Source organism: Erpetoichthys calabaricus, chromosome 7 (genome assembly GCF_900747795.2).
Source record: "Erpetoichthys calabaricus chromosome 7, fErpCal1.3, whole genome shotgun sequence".
Classification (NCBI taxonomy): domain Eukaryota; kingdom Metazoa; phylum Chordata; class Cladistia; order Polypteriformes; family Polypteridae; genus Erpetoichthys; species Erpetoichthys calabaricus.
Window position 1 is genome coordinate 31513744 of NC_041400.2, and position 23933 is coordinate 31537676.

Below are 23933 nucleotides of genomic sequence, written 5' to 3' on the forward strand. Positions count from 1 at the left end.
CCACCCAGTAATATCATACTGAGATTATATACCCAGTGCTGCTAGGATAGGCTCTGTTAGGCTCCCACAGCAACTTAAATTGGATTTTGTGCATTTAAAGGGTGTAAGAGTGTTATGTATTTTATACATAATTATTATTATTATTATTTTTTTTTGTTGAAGTCATAAGCATTCTTGTTTAATGCAGATGTATGGTATCAGAGTGAAAGCTTCTACACATGGGAATTTAGTGTCTAACACAATTCTTCATTTATTCAGTAGCTTCCTAGACTCTATTTTTGTCTTTGTTTTAAAGTCAAACAATGACTTGGGGAGACTAGCTGCAGGGTTCCTATTTTGAATTCTCTTTGAATTATTTTGTGTTGGTGGCTTTAAAGGTTTCTTACTATTTACACACGAATGCCTAAACGTCAGTCATAGCCTTATAAAGGTACTGTTATGTGGCTGGTGTTGTCATTAAAAGGCAATCGGGTCTGTTGTTATATTAAAGAAGATACAATTCAAAACACTGAGTCACACCCACCAGATTAACCCCATTTTAAATTTCATGATATTAAAGTCATCTACATATTTTTCTTATATTTCAGTAAATTAACATTTTGTACAGATCTTTTTAACAATTGGTAAACCTGCCTAATTAAAATTAAGAGACATGGCAGCAATAGCCTATCCTGCCAGCCTATCGGGTCAAAACCCAGCACTGAATGGAATGTCGTGTACGGTTTGTATTTATTTGGTAATGAGATTTTGAAATTGATTGCATAGATTTTTGTGATGGACTTGATAGGTGGATGAAAATGATTTTGAATCCGTTCATCTATTTTCTAAATTCATTTAATGCAAGTTTGAATTTGCAGGCGAGCCATTCCCAACACCATTAAATGTATGGCAGCATCCAACTCTAAACATTTTGCTATAGTATTCCATTATTTCAAACAGTTTTACAAAATAAATTATTAATAATGTTTTCACAGATTCAGTTTACATAAAAAGGCAGTCTTTCTTATAAAATAACCTCTCACCACGGCATGCAAAATGTTCTTTTGGCCTGAGGAATACAGCTCTCTGAGGAAAAAAGATACATATTTTTTGTTGAAATAGTGTCACTTAGATTTTTACGTCAGGTACATTAATTGGGCTTGTTTTCAGTAAAATTATATTAGGTAATGAATTTACATGTAAGCTTTTACAAATTGTCATGGATTTTGACTATCATGAGGCAGGAGAGTAATTTTTTTAAATTCATATGACTAGCTTATGGAAAAAGTTTTTCATAAACCTGCTCAGCTGTCATGGATTTTGACTATCATGAGGCAGGAGAGTAATTTTTTTAAATTCATATGACTAGCTTATGGAAAAAGTTTTTCATAAACCTGCTCAGCTGTTTTTTGACTTCTTAACACAGGTTTTTTTTTTTTTTTTTTTAACATTACGGCAGGTAAATTTTGCTTCACTTTCTTCTTCAATTACATTACTGCATGTGAACTCTGACATTTTTTAATTAGTACATCTAGTTTTCTGCTCTGCTTGCAGCAGCTACAACTCTATGATAATTACTCTCCTGCTTTTGCAATTAAATTTAAGGATGCTTTACTGTACACTACATTATTATAATTACTTGTTACTTGGCTGTTGCCCTTTATCCAAGACAACTTGCAACATTTAAGATACAATTGGTTACATTTCTTTTGTTTTTTCCACCTTGAGTGACACAGTGGTTAGCACTGATGTCTTACAGAAGTTGTCCCTTTGACTGTATGTGTTTTCATTAGGCACTCAGTTTTTATTCTGCATTCAGAGACATGTAAGTCAGGTTACCTGGGGACCTGATATTATCAGTTATGAGTGAGTGCTGTGCAATATGACTATTGTTTGTCCATGCCTTCTACCACATGTTGCAAGGATAGACTCTAGGCTTTGCGGTTAAAAGTAAACTAAAGACCACTTGCTTGCTTACTTAGCCTGTGGTAGAGCTATCTGGTACCAAACTACAAGATTTGACCATACAAAAAAGTTGTGGAAGAAATGATCTTCTAATCCATGCTGCAACTAAGAGAGAATTCTTGTGGCAGGCCAATAAACAGAAGAGACTGCATATGTGAGACTTAAAAGCACTGAATGACAACCAGAGGCAGAAAGTCTTTTAAAACAGCAAGTCCAAGTTTGAAATTTTGGTTCACAAAGATAGCAGTATGCCAGCCAGTTAGTTGGCAAAAATTACGCTGATACCTGTCTTCTATAGTGGCAACTCTATCTTGGATATGGATGCATTTCAGCAAGTGGTGTAGGGAAAAGAGGTGTGTAAAAAGTCATAGAATGAAGACTGCTGAGAAATATAAATGGATATTGACTTATCCTGATATGCTCTCATGAGAGTGACTGACTTTTTGGCAAAAACCTAATCTCTCTGCATAATAATAACCCCAACATGGTTCAAACACATTGAGGACTGATTTGGAGCACTAGCTTGTCTTAGATTGGCCAACTCAATGCTGTGTCCTCAACAGATTCAAATCAGTATGGGATCACGTGAACAAGGAAAAGAATAAAGTCAGTCAAAGTTAGAATTCTGGAAAATCTCAAAAGAAAGCTTGGAAGAATTTACCACAGGACTAAAAGCTATACAGTAGTGTACCAAAGGGCGTTCTTCAGTTTTCCATTCACACAAAATGCTGACTTGTTTAACAGACAAGTCAGACTACCACAACTACAGACATGTAGTTGTGTTTTTTTTTTTTTGCTTTTTTTGTAGTAATGTCTAATTGTGTTTTATTGTAATGATTTCAGAAATCAAATAAAAACATATTTCTTGTGTAGTCTAAGACTTTTACATAGTACTATATTTATTTTAATTGTAATTTTTCTGTTTAGTAATTTGTCTCATGTGTTACTATACTGTATTATTGTTGCATGTTTGTATACCCTTGGGATGACCAGCTTATGTTTTGCATTGTATTCTAAGTATAATAATGATAAACTGAGTCAAACTGAGCTGAATACACAGGGTAATAGAAGTCCACTTTATTTGGTCATAAGTTCTAAATATTTAACTTGCACATCATTTCCCATGGGGTACCATATTTTTTATTGTTAATAATTACAACTTAATAGATACTTTGTTTTAACAAGCTGCTGTGTGGGTTGGGATTGCAAAAGTAAACAAATATTAACAGACAAAAGTATAAGAAGACTCATTGATTTAAGCTGCTTGGAAAAACAAAAATACATACACAGAGAACTGATACTTAGTATTTCATGCAGTCAGATATTCTGCATATTTATATATTACTGTATGTAATGTGTTGTGTTAAGAAAACCAATAATGTCTTTGTGTCAGAGGTGGCATTCAATAATTGAACATAGTTACAGAGTCACGAGATAGAAATTTTCTGTATGCCCTTTTTCATTCATTTTCATGACTAGCTACTGTAGGATAATGGCACTGTGGGCACCATTAAGTTGAAAAGCATATTAAGTTATCCTTAAATGCTCCAAGGAATGCATTTTATTATGTTTTGTTGTTTATCCACTGTAAGCAGCTACAAAAAGCTGTGGTGCTTTGTCACGATAGCATATGTATTGAATTGCTGAACCATGAATATAATTTTCAAAAGGCCTTTCTCTATAAAAGGTTTTCATTGCAGTTCTTGTAGTGATTCAAGTTACAAAGAAGGAAGTTAAGGACAATTTAAAAATTTAATTGGCTCTTAAAGCTTCCGAATTGTTTGCACTAATGATTAGACTTGTAAGCATAGGAGAAAACATGTTGTGTCAACAAACCTAGAAGATTTCATGACATTGTGCTGTGTCTCTTATTCTAATTTATCTGACACCATTATACAAGGCAAATTACAACATTTGAGAGATACAATTGGTTACATTTCTTTTTATTTTATTGCACTTGGAGTGCTGGTAACTGAAGTGACTTGTTCATGGTCACACAGTGTCAGTATAAGAATCTGAACCCCCAAACTCAAGTGTTTGAAGTCCGAGGTTCCAGAGCCTTAATCAAGTTTTACTGAGTTGTGGTTAGATGGAGCCAGTTTTAATATGTATGTAATCTGTCTGCATGGCTTTGTTTTTGTTCATTTCATTTTAAGCTTCTTTCAACAGTACCAAAATAAATCATACCATCAATAAAAAGTGCCCTGTGGCAAATGAAATGATTGTTTGCTTATCAGACCGAGGGATTGCTCCTCCTGATCTTGGGAGCAAGGTTTGCCACTCAGGCCTTGTCAATACAATCTGTTGTATTCGTTTATTCTGAAGCATGTGCTTGGCAGAATTATGTCAGTTATGCCTGCTGGCCTTCTGGTCTTCAATAGAAGTTATTCATGATAGTAGGGAAGAAAAACATGTTGTCATTAAAGCCTATAATACTCAAGGAAGCTGTTCTACTTCTCTTGTGATCAGATATTTTAATTTGACTTCAACAAGAAAAAAATAACAATCCTAGAAAAAGTTGTTGTGACAATAAGCAACAACAAAATACCCCCTCTATGCCCCCCGCTGTCCTAAAATTGCACTGTAAAAGGGGTCCATAAAGGATTGAAAGTCAAAGAGGGTGATAAACACAGCAAGCTCAAAAGATGAAAATAATACCCAGAAAAGGAAAGAATTAGGGAATAAGGTTAGTAGACCAGCTCCCCACCACTTTATAATAGTCTTGTTTTTTATCATAAAGTTTATTTTTCCCTTATTGGTGCAAAACCAGGGTGTGCAATGCACTTCATACATCAACCAGTGCAGGAATTAGTTTCCCTTGCTAGGATGCCAGACCAAAAAAACAATTGCAACAGATATGTACATTTTTAATCTTGAGGGTGCATTAATTTAATCACTTCTAATTTGCATATATTTTATTGTCTGAATCATCAATTTCACCTTGTTGGATATTTTTAAGTAAGATGTTTTAGCTGTCTAGAGTATAGAAGTAGGTTCAGAGAAAGTATTATATTTGCTCATTAAAATATAATAATTAATTTTATATAATTATATAATTTTCTTAATACAGTTAAAGGTTACACTATGGTCTATTCTGGGAACATTGGATGCAAAGCAAGAACCAGCTACGTCTGGACACGAATCTATCACGCATACATTCATTTTCTATCAATTTTGAGTTAGCTGTTAACCTAACATGCTAGTTTTTTGATAACAAAACTGGTCTTCTTAGAGAAAAACCTTGTAGACATGGAGGGAAAATGCAATCACGGTAACAATGTTTGGGATTAGAACCCCTAGATGCTGTATCTGTAAAGAGGCAACACTAATCAGTGTTTACAGAAGTTTGTTTTTCCAACTCATGTTTACTAATTTGCATTTTAAAGCATATATTATTACAACTTGTAATCCTTATTGGTTGCTTATCTTTTGTTTTTCAGGTTTTCGGTAGCTGACACAACATTCAAAAAAAGAACATCTGTTTATTTTCTTCAAAGTCTGCAGCAAGTAACAGATGGTGCTACGGCTCATTTTGACATAACTCCTGCTTGTACTTGTCATCAACAGGTATTCTGAAATTTGCACCCTCAATTCAAATTCCATAAAAACATTGTAGATAAATATTTGCTTAAACCTGTCCTTTACAAAAACTAGTACAGCCAAAAAACTTGAAATGTGTAAAACGGATGAGCTGAACAGTAAATTTCTGTGTGTTGTGCCTTCAGGTTTCACATCATTAGACAGCAGGCAGAATAGGGATCCATATATATCAATGTGCAATATGACATTTTGACAAGTCATTTTAGGTTTGTGAAACCCTTTGAGTTATGAAGTGCATAGTTTGCCAAGAAATTTGTGTTTCCTTTGACTTTCCATGTAATATTTGTTTTCTTTTTGATTATATCAGATAAAAAAAAAAGTATTGAACCACCTTGGATTTACAAGTGGGGTTCTTATTAATTTCTTTTAAGTTTTTCTGATTTTCTCATGTCATGACTTCAAATTAATTTGTTGATTTATTAGATAAAACTCATCTGTATAAAAATGGATAATGTGATTATCTGTCTGTTTCAGACATTTCTAATGTTAAGCTTTTTTCAAAAATTGACAGGCAAACGTAATGCTGATTGACACAAGATATAGTCCAGGATATATACATATATATTTTATTTTACTGGTTATACTTGGAATCTTTTACCTGGTTTTACTATTACAGACAATGTTAATGTATCAGTAATAAGTGGGTGGGAGAAATGGGAGTTTATACTTCAAAAAATTAACTTTTTCACATGGTGTCACTGTTGCAAACAAGTCTATATTATAACTGTGTTACAATTACGTTCATATTTTATGTGACCCTGAAAATCAGTGTTTGGGTGAAGTTAAATTTTTGTTAATCAAAATTACATACTGCTATACACCAAATGCAGCAGCTGGTAAAAGGCAGTTCTTTTTAAGTTTGTGCCATTTGCTGTCTGTTTTAACAGACAAATTGTACTGTTAGTTTACATCCACAGCTGGGTTTCTTGCTTTTTTTGTCTGTTTTCATTACTTATGTGCATTTATTTACCAAGGCAGTTTTTGTTTTCAAAAAGGAAACTCTACAACTTTGAGGTGAGCTATATCTGACAAGATCTAAGGCTTTTGTCATGTTTCTTCTGGTACCCCATTGGTTGCTGATGAGACACTTTCATTTTTAAATTTATAAATACAATATGACCTTAATCATGCGTGTTTCCAGGGCATATTAGTGACAGAAATACATTTTTTATTAATGATTTCAGTTTCGGTGATTTTTTTTTTTTTTGTATGTGATGCATATCATTTATTGATGAGATGAGTTTCATTAAATCTTCTAGTGCAGTGCATTGTACAATACATAAATGTAATCCATCATTATTAACTTTCTTTAGCATTTCCCTTTTAGGGATTCTCTCTTTCATTTTTATATATTTTATATTTTATTTTTAACTGTTTCCTTGTTGGGCGGCACGGTGGCGCAGTGGGTAGCGCTGCTGCCTCGCAGTTGGGAGATCTGGGGACCTGGGTTTGATTCCCGGGTCCTCCCTGCGTGGAGTTTGCATGTTCTCCCCGTGTCTGCGTGGGTTTCCTCCGGGCGCTCCGGTTTCCTCCCACAGTCCAAAGACATGCAGGTTAGGTGGATTGGCGATTCTAAATTGGCCCTAGTGTGTGCTTGGTGTGTGGGTGTGTTTGTGTGTGTCCTGCGGTGGGTTGGCACCCTGCCCAGGATTGTTTCCTGCCTTGTGCCCTGTGTTGGCTGGGATTGGCTCCAGCGGACCCCCGTGACCCTGTGTTCGGATTCAGCGGGTTGGAAAATGGATGGATGGATGGATGGATGTTTCCTTGTTTATTTGTATCATTTTCTTTATTTAGATACTAGGGGGCTTTGCCCTCTGCTCGCTTCACTCGCCAACCCCCATGCCTGTGGTACGCGCTAGCCTCTTTGCGGTTCTGTCACTCACGTATGGGGATGCCGTTGTACAAGTTACACATACCTTTATTTTCATGGGAATTGTTACATACGCATAATAGAACTATTTTATATTACAGCGAGTAATTAACCATATTAAAAAAGAGTAAAACGTAATAATTGGAAAGTAAATTATGTTTCACGTTGCGTAAGAGTTATTCGTTGATAATACGATTTTGTTCTGTTTGGCTTTGAAATTAAGACGCAAATACATTTTTAACTTACACTTTTACTGTAAAACTTCAGTGAAAACAATTTTTTGAATTCAATTTTTGTCAAAATCGCATTGAATTTTGATTCAGTGTTTGGAGATTCATTGTGACAACACAACATATAACTGCCCGTGACTGAATTTCATTTCTTTCCTCTCTATTAAATAAAATGACTTTTTGAATGTTTGGCTCTGAGATTAGTTAATTGTCTTTGCAAAAGCTATTATAATGGGAAACTGTTAACATTTTAATACGAATTGCATATCAAGATCTCCTTTGTTGTGTAATGTTATCTACGGAAGATGTACTGCATTATCTTTCTTGGATACATCCTTCTTTCTACAGTAATTCGTGTGGTGGAAGACCGGACGGTGTTGTAGTTATTCTTCGGTATATTGTAAGTCAATGTTTACATCTTCCACACGATTACCACCAGCTGTTTCAGCATAGTCTATTGATACGCATTCAACTAATTTGCCGTGTAACCGATCGAAATTTTTGGCATTAATTCGTTTGACTTCATCGTTTCTCGCTGTTAGGATTGCCCGTGTACTAATTTTTTCTGTTAAAAATGAAATTCTTCAATAGGATTTGGACATAATATGTCGTCTTTAATTGGGAACTTAAAGTGAGGAAAACGTATATTTATTTATAAGAGCTGAGAGCAGAAAATGTGTCTGTCAAAAGCATTCACATGAATGAGAGGTGAGATTATCGTGTGCGTGGTTGAAAATGATTGAGAGGAGGATGTGACTTGAAAAAATCTCATGGCCAAAGTTTCAATTTGCGGGACTTGAAAAAACCTTCCAAAAAGTCTTGTTTCGTTGCAGGATTATTTTATTATAATAGAGAGATATATTTATCTGTTTTCTTTGTAATTCTTTGTTGTACCTATTGTAAATCACTTTCAGATACACCTCATGTATGAAAATGTGATATTTTGATTTATTTCAAATGATCTGTTAATTCCTTTAATTGTATTATCAGCCCAAACTGGAAATATGCAGAATATTCTAATGGTTCTACAAATGGGGACAGTTTCTTGGGAGGTGAGGGAGAGATTGACAGTATCTGCTAATATACAGTAATATGTGCTTTGTTTTTAATAGCTGTTCAAAACTTCTTTGAGTGATGAATTTGAAATAGACCTAGGTAACAAAAGAATATGTTTAGCACCTGGTTTTGTGCAGCATTTAAAGCCAATTTACAGACTTCTGTTGAGGCAGTCATTTAATTCATAGGTAGACTGCTATAGTCTATATTGTAAAAGCAGTGTACTCTGTTATCCCATCACTAAATGTTCACTTAATTGGGCAAATGTTTTTCAATTGTGAAATGTTTTATCAAAATAAAGGGTGTCATTTTACAGTGTTTTTTTTTTTTTTTTTCAAAAGGAATAAATATGTTAAATGTCATTGCAGGTTAATATGCATTTTCTAGCGGTAGCCAAGTAAAATGTTTAATCTCATGTTTTCCTGGAGAAAGTACATAAAGGGGAGTCTTATAAACAGAATTGATAAGTAACCAGTGCTGGGCAGTGGCAAACGTTGCAAAAAACGTCCATGAAAAACAAAATCTCATGTTACTCGTGTCATGTAATCCACATTTCTTTTATATAGTCGCTAGCTCAGAATGTGTTAAACAAATGATTATTTTGCAACATGCTAGTTACTTCCTGAATTATCAGGGGCTCTGTAAGCAGCAAACTCAAAGACTTTTCAACTTGAAGACCCATCTCTCACCATGATTCAATAGTCAAGAGTCACATCTTCAATTCAAAAAGTCGCTATTGTTAGTCAGGCTGATAATTCCGGAAGTAGCCGTTTAACAACATTTTAGCAAAAAAGCAGTCATTTTGCACAATTTGATCTAGCGACTGTGTAAAAGACATATGAAGTATGCAACATGAATCATGTGAGATATTTTTTTTTTTTTTTTTTTGGTGTGGAATTTTTCACAAGGTTTGGCAATGCCCAGTACTGGTCACCTATTGGTCCTGTTTATGAGAATCTTGTGTACTTTCCTCTAGAGAGAGAGATTAAATGAGATTAAAATCACTACAAAATACATGGGATATGTAACGTAGAGTATAATGTTTTTGCGTGGATTATTCAGTACTGATCAGTGAGGAGCATGAAAAGTGACAATTTTACTGTAAGAGTGTGAATTTGTATATAAGGGACCATTGTTTACTCATCAGAAGTGTGATTCTTTTATAAGAGATGCCGTAGAAATATAAGATTTCAGAAGAACAATGGCACAATGTTTGTTCGGATGTATATTTACCATTAGCCCATCAGCTTCACCTGCTAAATGTTGTTTTTTTTTTTTTCTTTGAAACTGCAAAAATTCTGCATTTGAAACATTCTCGTTGTTACATATTGAATGTTGCTTGTCTAGGCTGCTTCTTCCCTCACAAAGTACTGGATACATTGGTTCAGAGATCTAATATGCATTACATGGATTAATTTATATAGGATATTTGTAGTAGACTTTTATTTTGGAGTGCATTTTTGTTATATCCGCAGTGAACCTTGGTTGAACTCATTTCAGCTTTAAAAGACAGCAGAATATCAGTTCCCAGTTCATCCTAAATTATGCATGAATGCAGTCTCAGCAATATGGAAATAGTTATGCATATTCAGTTTTGTGAATATTTCTAGTGTAGTTTTGCTTAACAGTTCTGGTTGATTGTGTATGTAGTATACTTACATTTATTAGAAATTATCATAGTATTAATTAAGGAGAATAATCCAAGTACATGTGGTATATCTTTGTTTTTGTTGATTAAGCTGTGGAAAGCATCTTGAGTTGCATGTAAACGTATAATAAGGTGCTATGTAAAGTTGTTGTTGTTGTTCTTCTTATTCATCTTCTTCTTATTATTACAGTTATATCATTGCATGTGTATTTGATTTTCTATTTTACATGAAGTGTAGAATTAACATTAAGGAAATCTCTTGACTGACTGAAGGAAAAGAAAGGGCTTTAGTATCAAAACAGGGACTTTGTGTTTGAAAAATCCAAAAATGCGTATCTTTTAAAAGATAGTGCATATATAAAATGTAATCAGACCCAGTATATTTATGTAACTTTTTCCCTAGCCAATTTATATTATGCCAAGACTCAATAATGCGTCAGCATGACCACATGTAAAGTAAACAAAAGACATGTCAGCACTAGACACTGTACAGAGAAGAGCAGCCAAATGTCTTTCTGGGCTAAAGAGCATGTTCTGCTCTGTCAGGCTAAGATAATTAAACATTTAAGGGCAAAAAGTTTTAGAACAAATCAACAGAATTTAATAGTGCAAAATGTGCCGGTAATGACACTATAAACTTGTATATGTGATGACAGTGTTGGATGTTAATGAGGAATACTAAGACAGAAACCATGAAATATTTCTTCATGCAAAGTGTCATCAGAACCTAGATAAATGCAGTGACCTTGAGCATATAAAAATATCTTGAGAAAATGTAGCCATTCTATGATTAATCAAGATCAATTGACAGAGTCAAAATTCTTTATGCTCTAACTTAACCTGATTTAGGGAAAAAAAGCGTCTTTTAGTTTAAGTGCAGTGTATGTGTTTACTATATGTAGGGCTACGGTTGAAAGTGGTCCTTGCATAAGATTTTGGAGTATTAGGGTTGAAGAAAAATATTTATCCAGACTCATGATTTCCCAAATTTTATCCAGTTTTTGGATAAAAGTCTGCATCTTGTTAACATTACAGCAACATCTAGACTGCTAATAACTTCATCTAATGCAGCTGAAGTCTGTTAAATCAAGAGTTAGTTAAAATAATTATTTTATGGCTTCACATGTATTTGTTTATCTTCTGAAATGGTGTTTGCCATTCATATATACAGTATTCATTCTTTTGTCTTTTTCTTTTTCATACAATCCATATGTGTATTTTGTCCAGGACAGAGGGCAGGTCAGAGCACATTCCAGGAAACATAAGCTACTCTTCAGTCTTAACACTGGAAGGGACTGTCCTGTCACAAAAACTAGCCTTGTCAAAGTGTTTTGTTAACTTAACAGGAGATTTTTATCTTGCATTTACAATAAAAATTGTTTCAGATTGAGAGTTTTTTGGATGTGGGAAAAGGTTTTAGGCTATGTATTTTTTTGCCATAGTAATTATGTTTTTATCATCCAAATCAGTAATACAAGCCAGCTACAGCAATAGTGCAGCTTTGGACTTGTATAATACAAAACAAGGTGTGACAGTGAAGTAAAGGCTGTCTTTTATGTATTCAATGATGGTTGCTGTTGTTTTCAAAGTATGCTCATTGCACCGCAGTGCACTTTTCATATTCAGTTCGGCATTTTTTTCTTTGGCAGAAGAGCACAGTTTTGTTTAAGATGAATGTAGTTAATATTGCACTGTTATGTATTAACTTTAAGACATGTCAGACTTTGCTGCTCATGAACTAGCAGTGGAGTTCAAGGTGATACAGTTAAATGGATAATTCATTTGAAAAACTTAAAGAATATAAAAACAAATTTCATATGCATTTACAGCTCAGAAGTAACACAGACAAAGATAGCATGATTACCTACATGATCACATTCTAATTAATGTCTGATTTTTGACTCCTAAATTATGAAAACATTTTGACAAAGAAAATGTTATTTTTATGTAAAGTTACAAAGGTGTGTACTGTAAAAGTATAAATGATGATGTACATAAACAGCAGAGCTGTCCAGATGAATAAACATATTTCCAAAATATCAAGAAGCAGTGCCTGTTTGTTGTGATGTTCTTGTAAATTGTGTTATTGAATATTGTGTATAAGTGTCTTACTTCCTTAAACATTTCGAGCAACGTTCAAAGAACCAGCTTTTATTTTCCAGTGCAGACATAATTGTTAATTGGGAACAATATATATTTTACTATTTGGATGTTTAGTCAATAACCAGTGATCTCTTTTTCAAGTACCATTCTTTCTTTTATTTTAAACACAGGCACAGCTTCATTTCTATGTATGCCTTTCTGGAGGGAAGGGGGTGGGTATGTGTGTTTCAAATTCTCATCAATCTAAGTGTTCCAAGAATCTGGATGGGGGAAGGGAGAAGGAAGATGAACAAAAGTAACTAAGAAACCCTCTAGTTTGAAGGACATATTTCTTTTTTTCGTTCTTTAATGTGTGGGTATTTTCTCACTTCTAATGTATGTACAGTCTTGCCTCTAGCAGCAGTTCTTTGTTTGAATAGCTGCTTAGATACTACACTTTCAATATGGTGTTCTCTGTTTACTATATCAGTATTTTAAAATATAAATGTGATTATGTATTCTCAGGTTGCTGTACCGGTGAAACTCTAGATATTAGATGCATTAAAGATACGGAGTGAAAGGTTTATCAGTGTAATAATGTACACCTTTTTTGTTTAATAATAACAGAAGTTTAGTTTCTTTCTATAGAGATCGGATATTGGGTCAGATTTTTTTTTTTAATAACCTGGATATCCATTTTAACTTTACTTATTTCTCTGGGCTCCCCTAGTTTAAAAGTTTCTGCTGTAAATGATCCTATAGTTGCTGAATAACACGATAACAGAATGCTCCAATGAAACGTCAATCCATACATCTCATTCCTGTTATTCAGCTGGCTTTGGACCTGACCCTCATCCTCCATCTTATTGGTGTTGAGCCCACATAGCAGCTCTCTGTGGCTTTTTGGCACTAAGCCTGACTGGTGCTCATCAGTAAACACCTTTCCCAGGTCCATTCCTGTTATATGAAGGTCATTAATGGATCATGATCTGACTGCTTTCCCTGGAGTAGTTTGCCATGGATAGGCCTACCAGGAGCAGACAAATTCAGATAAAGTGTTTCTAAAGATTACTGATAACCGTGAGTCCCAACACAACAAGGTCATAATCCTAGAAGGGAGTGAAGCATCTGGTTTCTCAATCTACATCTCCAAGAGTGCTATGTTGTGACTGAAAATAATTACAGTTGCAAGTACAATAAGCCAAATGAGCTTCCTGCATAGGGCTAATAGGACCACAGCTTATTCGGTTCTAGAGCAGTCAGTTCAGGCATTATGGGAATTTCAGAATGGCCCTTGGCACCTTCTGAGGTATTGTAAAAGGCATAGCCCACTGGGCAAAGATACCAGGGCAGACATTGGAGAGATTATACAGTAGAATTTCCCAGGAGGTGCTGTAGTACTAGGGTGTTGTACCGTGTTAGCCATTATGAATGTAGTGAAAAGTCAAGCAAAATGACACCTTTTATTGGCTAACTAAAAAGATTACAATATGCAAGCTTTCAAGGCAACTCGGGCCCCTTCTTCAGACAAGATTTTTGGAATAAGTTTCAGGAGATAAGGTGGCAGGGTCAACTTAGCATAGTGTCTGGCTGCCATAACTTATAATTAGGATAAGAAAAGTGGAAATGACGAAGATAATGATGAAATGAATACTGGTGAAAGTTCTGTAATGCCAAGATCAGCGAAATGCTAATGGTGCTTTCCACAGCAGAGCACTTGGTGTTTGACAAAGAGCATGACCCGAGGGTGGATTTATATAATTGTCTGTGATTTTTAAGGTCACTGTATAGGTATATTAAAGCTAACATCAGGGAAAAATTGTAATGCAGTGGAACAGCTGAGTCTGTCTTTGATAGTCATCATTCAAGAGATGGCTAACATTCAGATTAAAAATAATTTCATTGGGTAATTTTGATTAGGACAGACTGTAATCTTCTGAAGTATTGTGCTGGTTCAGAGCAGTTACATCTATAAAAACCTTTCCAGTCTATTTATGTGTTTTAGAAGCTAATGTTGTTACATAATAGTATCACTTTATGTGTTACTTAGAAAATTATTTTAGTGTCATTCTTGTACAGGAAGATTATTGCAAATGAGTAAAAGCTGTGCTCAGGTAAATTGTTTTTTAATAAAAGGTTCAATTAAAACCAAAGCTACAGTATACTATCCATTAATCACCAGTAATTTAGAAAGAAAAAAATTGTTATAGTAATCAGAGCTATTCATTTTACTGAATCACTTTGGAATAAGTTAAATAGAACATTAAGTGCTTCTTGTAAGTTTCGTGTACACAGTGAGATGCAGAATGCTCTCTTTTCACTCTTCTTGCAAATACAGTGCTTTATTTTTTGGCTTAAGTGTTTCTGTATTTGGGTTCATGACAGTTTATTATAGAAGCTTATGTTGTAGCATGTAGAGCTGAACAAAATCAAGATGTTTCTCTTTTAAATTTTATTCTGTGTCATCTTTGAGAAGACTAATATTACTGAAATATTGTGTTTAATGTACTATTTATTTTCTTAGCAGTCAGGCACTTTTACCTGCCATTTAAGTCCCAGAGCAAAACTAAATGTTTTTTTTTTTAAGATTAGAAGCTTGTTTGTTGAATAAAGTGCTTTTGCATAGACATAGTTGAACTTTTGAAGTTCATTTATATTGTCTGACCAGGATGACAGCAAAAAACGATGAAGTCATTTTAAAAACACTGGACTCATTTTTAAACAGTAAAATGAAAACTTGAAGGTTTTTTTTCTTCTTTTAACCTATGCTGTAATATTGGATTTTTAACATTCCAATGGATACTTAGCTGTAATTATAATAGAAGGGTAGCAAAGCTAAAATCTACCTAATTAATGAACCAAACAAAATAGACTTTTGTGTTGGCTCGAGTAAACAATCTGGGCTTAAACTATTCTTGCATGTGTACATATGCTTATAGGGAACTCTTAAATTCTAATTTTGACATATTTGAAAAGTAGGCATATCTTTAAAAAAAAAAAAAAAAAAGTTTTGACATGCTATGTGTATTACTTTAGTAATGTCTTAAAAGCCATCATTTTACAAACTTTATGTTGCACTTGATTTTTCTCTGTGCCATTTCATTTTGAAGTATGGGTTATTCGATATTTTTTTTTTACTAAGTATTTTTATCTCTTGCTCAGAGTGTGTATTGTATTCATCTTTTATTCCACTTCAGTGTCTGCAAAGTGCATTCAAGATAAAAGCACTGTATACTGCTTCATTCTTCAATCTGGTAATGTATTGCTTTATGTAGAGCAAGGAGTCACCGTTCCAGACATTGAGGGATGCAGTGTCTGCTGGATTTATGTTTCAGTCCATGCTATTAATCTCTTCACTACTTTTGAACTAAAATGGTCCCTGAAACTGTGCTTGACCTGCTATGAAGTGACTACTAATTATACAATAGGAAAATACTATACTTCACTGAAGAAACAAGTTCATTCAGAGGTTAACTATGGGGAAAAATATCAGAAAACACCATGTATTCTGCCTGCAGAAGACTAGTTATCGTTTTCTCATTGCTTTATGGTCTACATAATCATTTGGCTTTTCAAGTTATATGTAAACATTTTAATGTTCTGTTTCCCAAGTAGTTTTAATGTAGCTTTTCACAGTTGTGATTGGTTGAAAACCAAGATAGCGGTCTTGTAAACAGTCTGCAACATCAAAGGGAGGCAAAGGTCACCTAAACTATGAATAATTTAAAAAATACTACCATGTACTTGTGACCTTTGCTGAATCTGGCACATGCATGGTGGTTTAGCCTTTTATTACTCACATTTCCATGCTCTCTACTGGACATTTAATTTGATAAGCTGTGACAGGGTGGTAAATGATCTCATTTTCTATCTCCAGTGTTAGAGCATTAGTACTCATATTGCATGTCATCTAAACCAGTTTAACAAAAGTTAACTGCCAGTGATTAGATGCAAAAACAGCGTTACCAATTATGTTAGTTAAATTAGAGAGGTTAATATTTAGTGAAGGATTTGATTCAACTATTCATATTGCCTGAAAGAGACTCTGGTTTTCCAGTGGTGTCCTTTCGTGTTGGTTTGCTTTAAACTGATCTGCATGTAAAATATGCTTCACTTGTACAGAAGTTGCCATATTTGTAGCTGCTTATATTCTAAACCACCTAGGGAGCAACCATGCAAACAAGATCACTCTTTGTGCTTGCAGAGCTTGGCATGGAGCCCCCCTAAACCATTGGCAATAAATCTCATGGGTTGGTGAGAACTGGGTCAGGTGGAATAATATGGGTGTTTATTACTCCTTGGGATGAACACTTCAGGGAACGAAATGCCTTCATTACTACAATAGGCTTTGTTTTCACACTATCCAGTCTGGCAATATTTCAACTGAATGAGAAACTTTGTGTTTCAAGTTACAGTTGCTGCTACAGAATACTTTTACTATTGAAAGTAAATCATATATCTCTGAAAACACCAGAAAAAAATGAAATGTTTTTTTTTTTTAATGTATTTTACACATACAGTATTCCTTTTTTTCTTTAGTTGTACTTGATTGTGCCATTCAACCCTAGTCTGAATTTTTATTTTGAGGTACTCAAGGGCATGCTAGTTTCTAAGTGTGTTTTTAATTGAACATCTCAAACAGACCTGGGGAGAGAATCCAAATAGCAGTGGACAAATATAAAGTAAGTGTTAAGGGAGTTGCAAAACAAGTATTTTTAATATTGAGAAGGCTGGTCTTAGAGGATCTTAGGTATCTGGTGGGTCGGCATGAAGCCAGTAATGGTAACATGTAATCTGGGGATTTGAAGCTAAAAGCTCTGTATGGTAAAATTTTATATATTAATGTGAACATGAGTAAACATGTGCTATGTGCTAAATAATTGCTGGCACTCATTAAAACTATGAACAAAAACAGATTATAAATCAACAACACTGATAATAAAATGTACTTTATTGCAATGTACAATAAAAAAATGCTTGGTTCATTAGCTTGAAACCTAGTTGGAGCACTCTTTTTATATGATGTTTTGATATCCTGCTATGAATGAAAGTCAGCATTTGAAATATAGCTCCGTCTTAGGGAGCATTTCTAGAAATCCTGTATTTAAAAGGGATTGAAAAGATGTAACACATGTGAAAATATTTGTTAAGCTATCACCATGGAGAAATTAAAAGAACTAGTATATGGAAATAAAGCTTGATAAATAAAGTAATGGATACAAAAGCACGTGCAGATATATGAATTTGGGAACATTTAGCTGTTATTAAGTGGGACTGGCTCCTATACTTCTTATGTGTAGTCATAGACCTTTAATGGGGTGAATGTGTTTTGACAGCAGATAGATGGGTGAACTAACAGTTTTAGTATAAAAAAAAATCAAGAAGCTTAAAACCACTAAAACAGCGGCCTGGATACCAGAAGGAGGATAAACATTGTCCCCAAACAGAGAGGGGAAGATGTAAGGAAGACAAAAACTGAGGATGACCATTGGACTCCTGAAGTGTTTAGTTACAACTTGGTGTAACCAATTCTTCAAAATGATCATTACACATTCTGTATATTCCAATGAGATATTTAGAAGGGTTGCCAGAAGAAGGTCTTAACTGAGAACAATAAACAGTTTAAAGTTGTTTGCAGTTCTAAACAGGGATCTTGGGTTGGAATCGGATGCTGTTGTCAGTTGTAACCAATACTGAATTATTTGTCTACCTTAACTTTCAGTAAGTTTGGTATCAGAAGAGGGTTACATTCAAAGAAAAGAGCCTCATATCCATGACAAAATATGATAATTTTTCAAACTTTGGTGTTTCCTTTGCTGTCACTGGTCCCTGTTAAGATAAAATAGCATTGTGGGTGCTATTAAGAATTAACATATGGCCAAAATCCTGATTTCTTGTGCCAAACAGCAACAAATTGGCTGCTGTTTGAGCTTCCAGAAAAACAGTTGTTGAGAGCAATTCATAGGCCTAGACTCAGGGGCACAAGTATCTGTAAAATGTCTGATAAGATGAGAGACTTAAGATTCACGGTTATCCATGATATAGGTGGCTTCATTTATTGTTAAATACAGCAGACTTAATAAATTTCATTATTTTTTAAATGTACTAATTTAAATTCATAAAGAGCTGGCCCCTATCCTGGCAAGTGGCAAACCGCCCAGAATAGAATGGCAGTCTATTTCAGGGCCTTCACTTCTGCACGCATCGGGCCATGAATCATAAAAATTTTGGTTAAAAAAAGCCTTTTTGTTTCATGTTTGATTAATATATGAGGGATACAATATTGAATAATAGAGATCCTGATAAATGTTAAATTTGCTAATTGGCCTACTCAATATTTAAAATAAGTGATCAAATAAAGACATAGAAACTTGTCTGTGTAGCTCAAAGGAGAGCTAAAATGTTTAAATAGAAGCTAGCTTTTTTTTTTTTCCCCTACGCTAAAAGTTTTTTGTTTTAGTATTTTTATGGGAGGAAATAAAATGGAGAATTATCTCTTCATTACATATCTTTTTTAAAGATCAATGATAATTCTTCCATGTACTGTATATATAAAAAAGTTTATACTTTATATGCATATACATTAACAGCATAGTTTGTCAGTGGGTAGCATCCTGGGTTTGAAACCCACAGCCAGATATTGTCCATGCAGAGTTTGTACGTTCTCCCCATGTATACAGTGTATTGGCTTTATTTATTTATTATTTTCTTTCCACAACCCAAAAAATGTGCTGGTTAAGATGACTGCCGATTCCAATTTGGCTTTGTGTGATAAAAAGTGTGGATGTGTACGTGAATAGGCCCTGCAATGAAATGGTGCCCTGTCTGGGGCTATTCCTGGCTTGAAATAACTATTTTTTTATAATTATAGATGACAGGTGTTCGTGTTCATTTTTATTAATAAAATGAAATTATGTAGGATTATTGTTCAGTGACCACAAAAATTCTAAAATAAATAAAATTTCCCTTAACATACATGCTTACTTAACCAATAAAAATGTATAGAAAATATCTATAGTGCATATGGCATAAAAGAAAGTAAAATCGTCCTCATAATAACAAGCTGCCATAATGTTTAATTTCTAATTTCTTCTCTAATGCTCTTATCTGAAACAAAGCTTAATTTAATTACAAATTGATTCAATTAATCAATATTGGCAGTTAAACACTACTTAAATGTAAATATACATGCATTTACAGGTTTTAATCATGTTCAGTCATTAATTGCACTGCAGCTTTTTGCTGTTAAAATTCTAATATTTGAGGTCAAATTATAAATATGGATTACCATTTTAGTTATGTCATATTTGTTTCTTACCAAAACTTACACTGTGTGACACACACAAACACATAATAAACACTGTGCAAACCTTAGAAAAGCAGCAAATCCATCAATTTTTTATAAGGTGTTAACATAAAGTTTACCTATTTAAGTGTAAAGTTAAGAAGCCTATTGGTTGCACAGTGGCGCAGTGGTAGCGCTGCTGCATCACAGTAAGGAGACCTGGGTTCGCTTCCCGGGTCCTCTCTGTGTGGAGTTTGCATGTTCTCCCCGTGTCTATGTGGGTTTCCTCCGGGTGCTCTAATTTCCTCCCACAGTCCAAAGACATGCAGGTTAGGTGCATTGGCGATCCTAAATTGTACCTGGTGTGTGCTTGGTGTGTGTGTGTGTGCGCCCTACGGTGGGCTGGCGCCCTGCCCGGGGTTTGTTCCTGCCTTGCGCCCTGTGTTGGCTGGGATTGGCTCCAGCAGACCCCCGTGACCCTATGTTAGGATATAGCAGGTTGGCAGGTTGCATCAGTTTCAAATTCTTATTAATCTCTTCTTTTTCTGACTGAAAATGTGAGCTGCTGTTGTAAACACAAGTTCTCTCCAGACTCCGATAAATAGTGTTATGCTTAATTAAAAGACAAATTGAAAAAGGTCTTTATTCATTAAAGAAGCTTTTCTTGCCATTTGTCTTAATTGCATGGGATGACTTCAGTTCCTTTTTCTCAGTTTATTACTCCACTTTCAGGCAAATATTCCAATCTTATTTATCTCTTTTAAAGTCTGCATTGCTGCTCTTTGTTTGCAGGAGGTTTGCAGCAAAAAAAGGCATGTACGCTAGCTCAACTACTGTATAACCTAGCATTCAGGAACATTAGAAATAAATTCCTACAAAGCTTAGAAAAGCAGATGCTGAAAAAAATCACAACTAAAATTAGTCACTTTAAATCCTTGGCCTATCATTCGGGGCATTATGAGATATATTGTATGTGGGCATACGTTTATGTTAAATGTCCTGGAACATGCAAATTTCAGTATTGTGTTGATTCAATACAAAAAAAAATTACAATTAGCTATTCTTTACTTGTATTACAGTCTGAACAGAATGGCATTAATGTGACATTCTCTCCTCGTAAAAATTAACGCTTTTCTCGGCTGTTAAATGGTAGGTGTATTAATTAAAGGTTGTGGGAAAAATATTCGGCAATCTTTTTTTATTGGGTGCAGGGTGACCATATGGCTTTTATATGAGCCATAGTTAGGAGGTTGTATTCCCCAAGAGAAACTCATGTGAGCTCCAGGAGAATGTGTTGGTGATTAGATCAAAAATGCAGATCTCCCGTGAAAATAACAGGGTTGTTGGCACCATGACATTACTAATTTTAAGAGCAATACATAGGTGGTGATTTATTTGTCTGAAGGGGAAATTTTAGCTTTTACAGAATCTCAAGAAATGTCGAAATTGTGTAACAATCAACAACAAACGTCTGAAATACAGTTTTTATAAAAAGGAAAACTTGTACATTAATAAGATAATATATATAAAAAATATTCTTTTAATTCTAACCTCTGAAAAATGTAATGTAGTGTTAGGACAAATATTTTTATAGTTTGATAAACAGCATTATTTAATTGATTGTCACTGTTAAGATTAAGAATACAGTAGCTGAATTAAAATAGACAAAGGATGTGCCATCTGAATTAATACTGTCAAAATAAACGATGATAGAGTGGCCTATATGGTACCATTGCTGCCTCACTGGACACATGATTGTTTTCTGTGTGAAGTTCACACATTTGTTCTATGTCTGCATGGTTGTAACTCAATTTTCCTCCCACATCTTTCAAGTTGTGTTGCTGGATTAATCAGTAATTCCAGATAGGCTCTGGGTGAAGGTAAATTTGGGTGTGTGTGTGAAAGGGCTCTGTTGTGGACTGGCATTAATTCCAGGAACTTTTGCTGCCTTGTCGCAAGTGTTGCTGGGATAGGTTCCAACCACCCATAAACCTAAATTAGATTAAGTAAATTTTAAGAATGCTAAATTAAAATGATGCTAAACTAATCTGGGTTTTATTTGGAGGGTATGTGTCTGAGTTGTACTTGTTTTCATCGTTATCAAATAGGAGTTTGTTCCTAAAGACAATGACTAAACTGTTTTCAGTCTTCTTCTTTAAAACAAGACCCCTTTTGTAATTCTGTTTTAATAGACAAATTTCATTAAATAGAACTATAATTTCTTTTCTTTTGCACAGAAACAAGTTAGGTAATTAATTGTGACCTTGTATTTGCTATTTTTGTATATGTAAATAGACCAACTACATATATCTACTGCTAAAAAACAAACAGAAAATATTGGTCTATGAAAGCATTGCTAATTACCAGCAGGAATGCTAGAGCCTGGGGCAGCTAAACTGTTTACTCCAAAAAGTTCGAAGTACTTGTTTTGTCAAAGTTAGATAGTTTATTAGTTTAGGAACCCTCTAAAAATATATAAAGCCATTAGTTCTTTATCTCTATTTCTTGTGTGTACTCCTAAATAATAATAAAAGCATTCAAATTGGCACCCTGCATTGTCCTCTGCATATACACAGCGTGTATTTAATTAGTCTCTGCTTTAAATGAATATGCTGGCGTATTATTTTTTCCTGTATTTGCACAGTACACATTCAGTATATTTAACTCGCATTCATATACTTATATAAAAGGGTTTCAGCTTAGGGCGGCACGGTGGCGCAGTGGTAGCGCTGCTGCCTCGCAGTTAGGAGACCCGGGTTCGCTTCCCGGGTCCACCCTGCGTGGAGTTTGCATGTTCTCCCCGTGTCTGCATGGGTTTCCTCCGGGCGCTCCGGTTTCCTCCCACAGTCCAAAGACATGCAGGTTAGGTGGATTGGCGATTCTAAATTGGCCCTAGTGTGTGCTTGGTGTGTGGGTGTGTTTGTGTGTGTCCTGCGGTGGGTTGGCACCCTGCCTGGGATTGGTTCCCTGCCTTGTGCCCTGTGTTGGCTGGGATTGGCTCCAGCAGACCCCCGTGACCCTGTGTTCGGATTCAGCGGGTTGGAAAATGGATGGATGGATGGTTTCAGCTTAATTGAGACTCTATATGTGAGGTCATTGTAATATGTAAGATTAAGGCCCCTTTCAAATGAAAATATACAGAGACAAACTTTAAAAATCTGATAGAGTAAAATCTTTTGTATAACTCAGAATTTACCTGAATATTCTGTTATAAAGAGAAAGAGAGGGAAAAGGGGAGTATGTGGTATCTAAATCATTCATTACACTAATGTTTATAAATAATATTTGATATGTTAAGGATCATCTTTTGAGCTGAAACTAATTATTTAACATTCTAAAACATCATAGTTACAAACAGGCTTTGGATTACCCAGTATCTACCTTTGGTTGAGTTTAGTAACATTTTCTGAGACATTACATTTTTCAGCTCAAAGTCTTTATAATTAAACAAAGAGAAAGGTTAACAGAAAATGTGCTGCGGAGAAGTCAGAGTTTTGTAGTTTCTGTTCTGGATTTAAGAGTTAAAGGGCTAATTTGGGATGTTAAAAACTTGGCCAGCCCTAAATTAAAGTTTAACTTTATGAGAAATTTTAACTGCTCTAATTGAGCCTTTTAAGTATATGTTCCTCTCTGATGATTTAAACTACTGATGAGTTATTCTTTGTTTTTATAAGTGTGGGAAGAAAATAGCCCATTAATGCTGCTTTCACAACAAGCCTGCAAGCAGTGAGACGCTGATAATGTGCAGTGACGCTTTTTCATAATGCCAGCTAACACTAGTGAAGTGTGAGTAAAATTTAAGTGCAAGACACTTGCATCAATCTAACCGATAAACAATGGTATCTGGGCAATTGTGTCATCAAAATGAACATTAGTTGTTTTGCTTGCATGGCTTTAAAACTGGCTTTGGGTAAAGTAACTGAGATGGGGTATGGACTGACATAACATAACAACCAAACAGTAAATTCTTTTTATTAAAGTTAACTGACACAAAATTAAATTCTTGGGCTGTCTTTGTAATTGTGAAAACTATTGTAGCAAAGGGCAGGTTCACCCTTAATGCATGCCACTGCTGTTCCCTTTGTGGGACTGAACTCCTACCTTTGTATTCCCTGCTTTATTGCAGAGTGGACATAAAATTGATCAGTCCAGCTGATCTTTAAAAAAAAAAAAAAAAAAGTTGTTTAACCCTAGCAGTTTTCATCATTGCTGATTGTT

General features: G+C 34.7%; 1 protein-coding gene across 1 annotated transcript in view; it reads left to right on the forward strand.

Moving 5' to 3' along the window:
• Positions 1 to 23933, forward strand: part of LOC114654359 (sema domain, immunoglobulin domain (Ig), transmembrane domain (TM) and short cytoplasmic domain, (semaphorin) 4D) — a 123080-nt gene that overhangs the window by 5448 nt on the left and 93699 nt on the right. The window contains exon 2 of the mRNA XM_028804860.2: positions 5385 to 5511. The gene's annotated coding sequence lies outside the window, so the exon portion shown is untranslated. The remainder of the gene's footprint in view (positions 1 to 5384; positions 5512 to 23933) is intronic.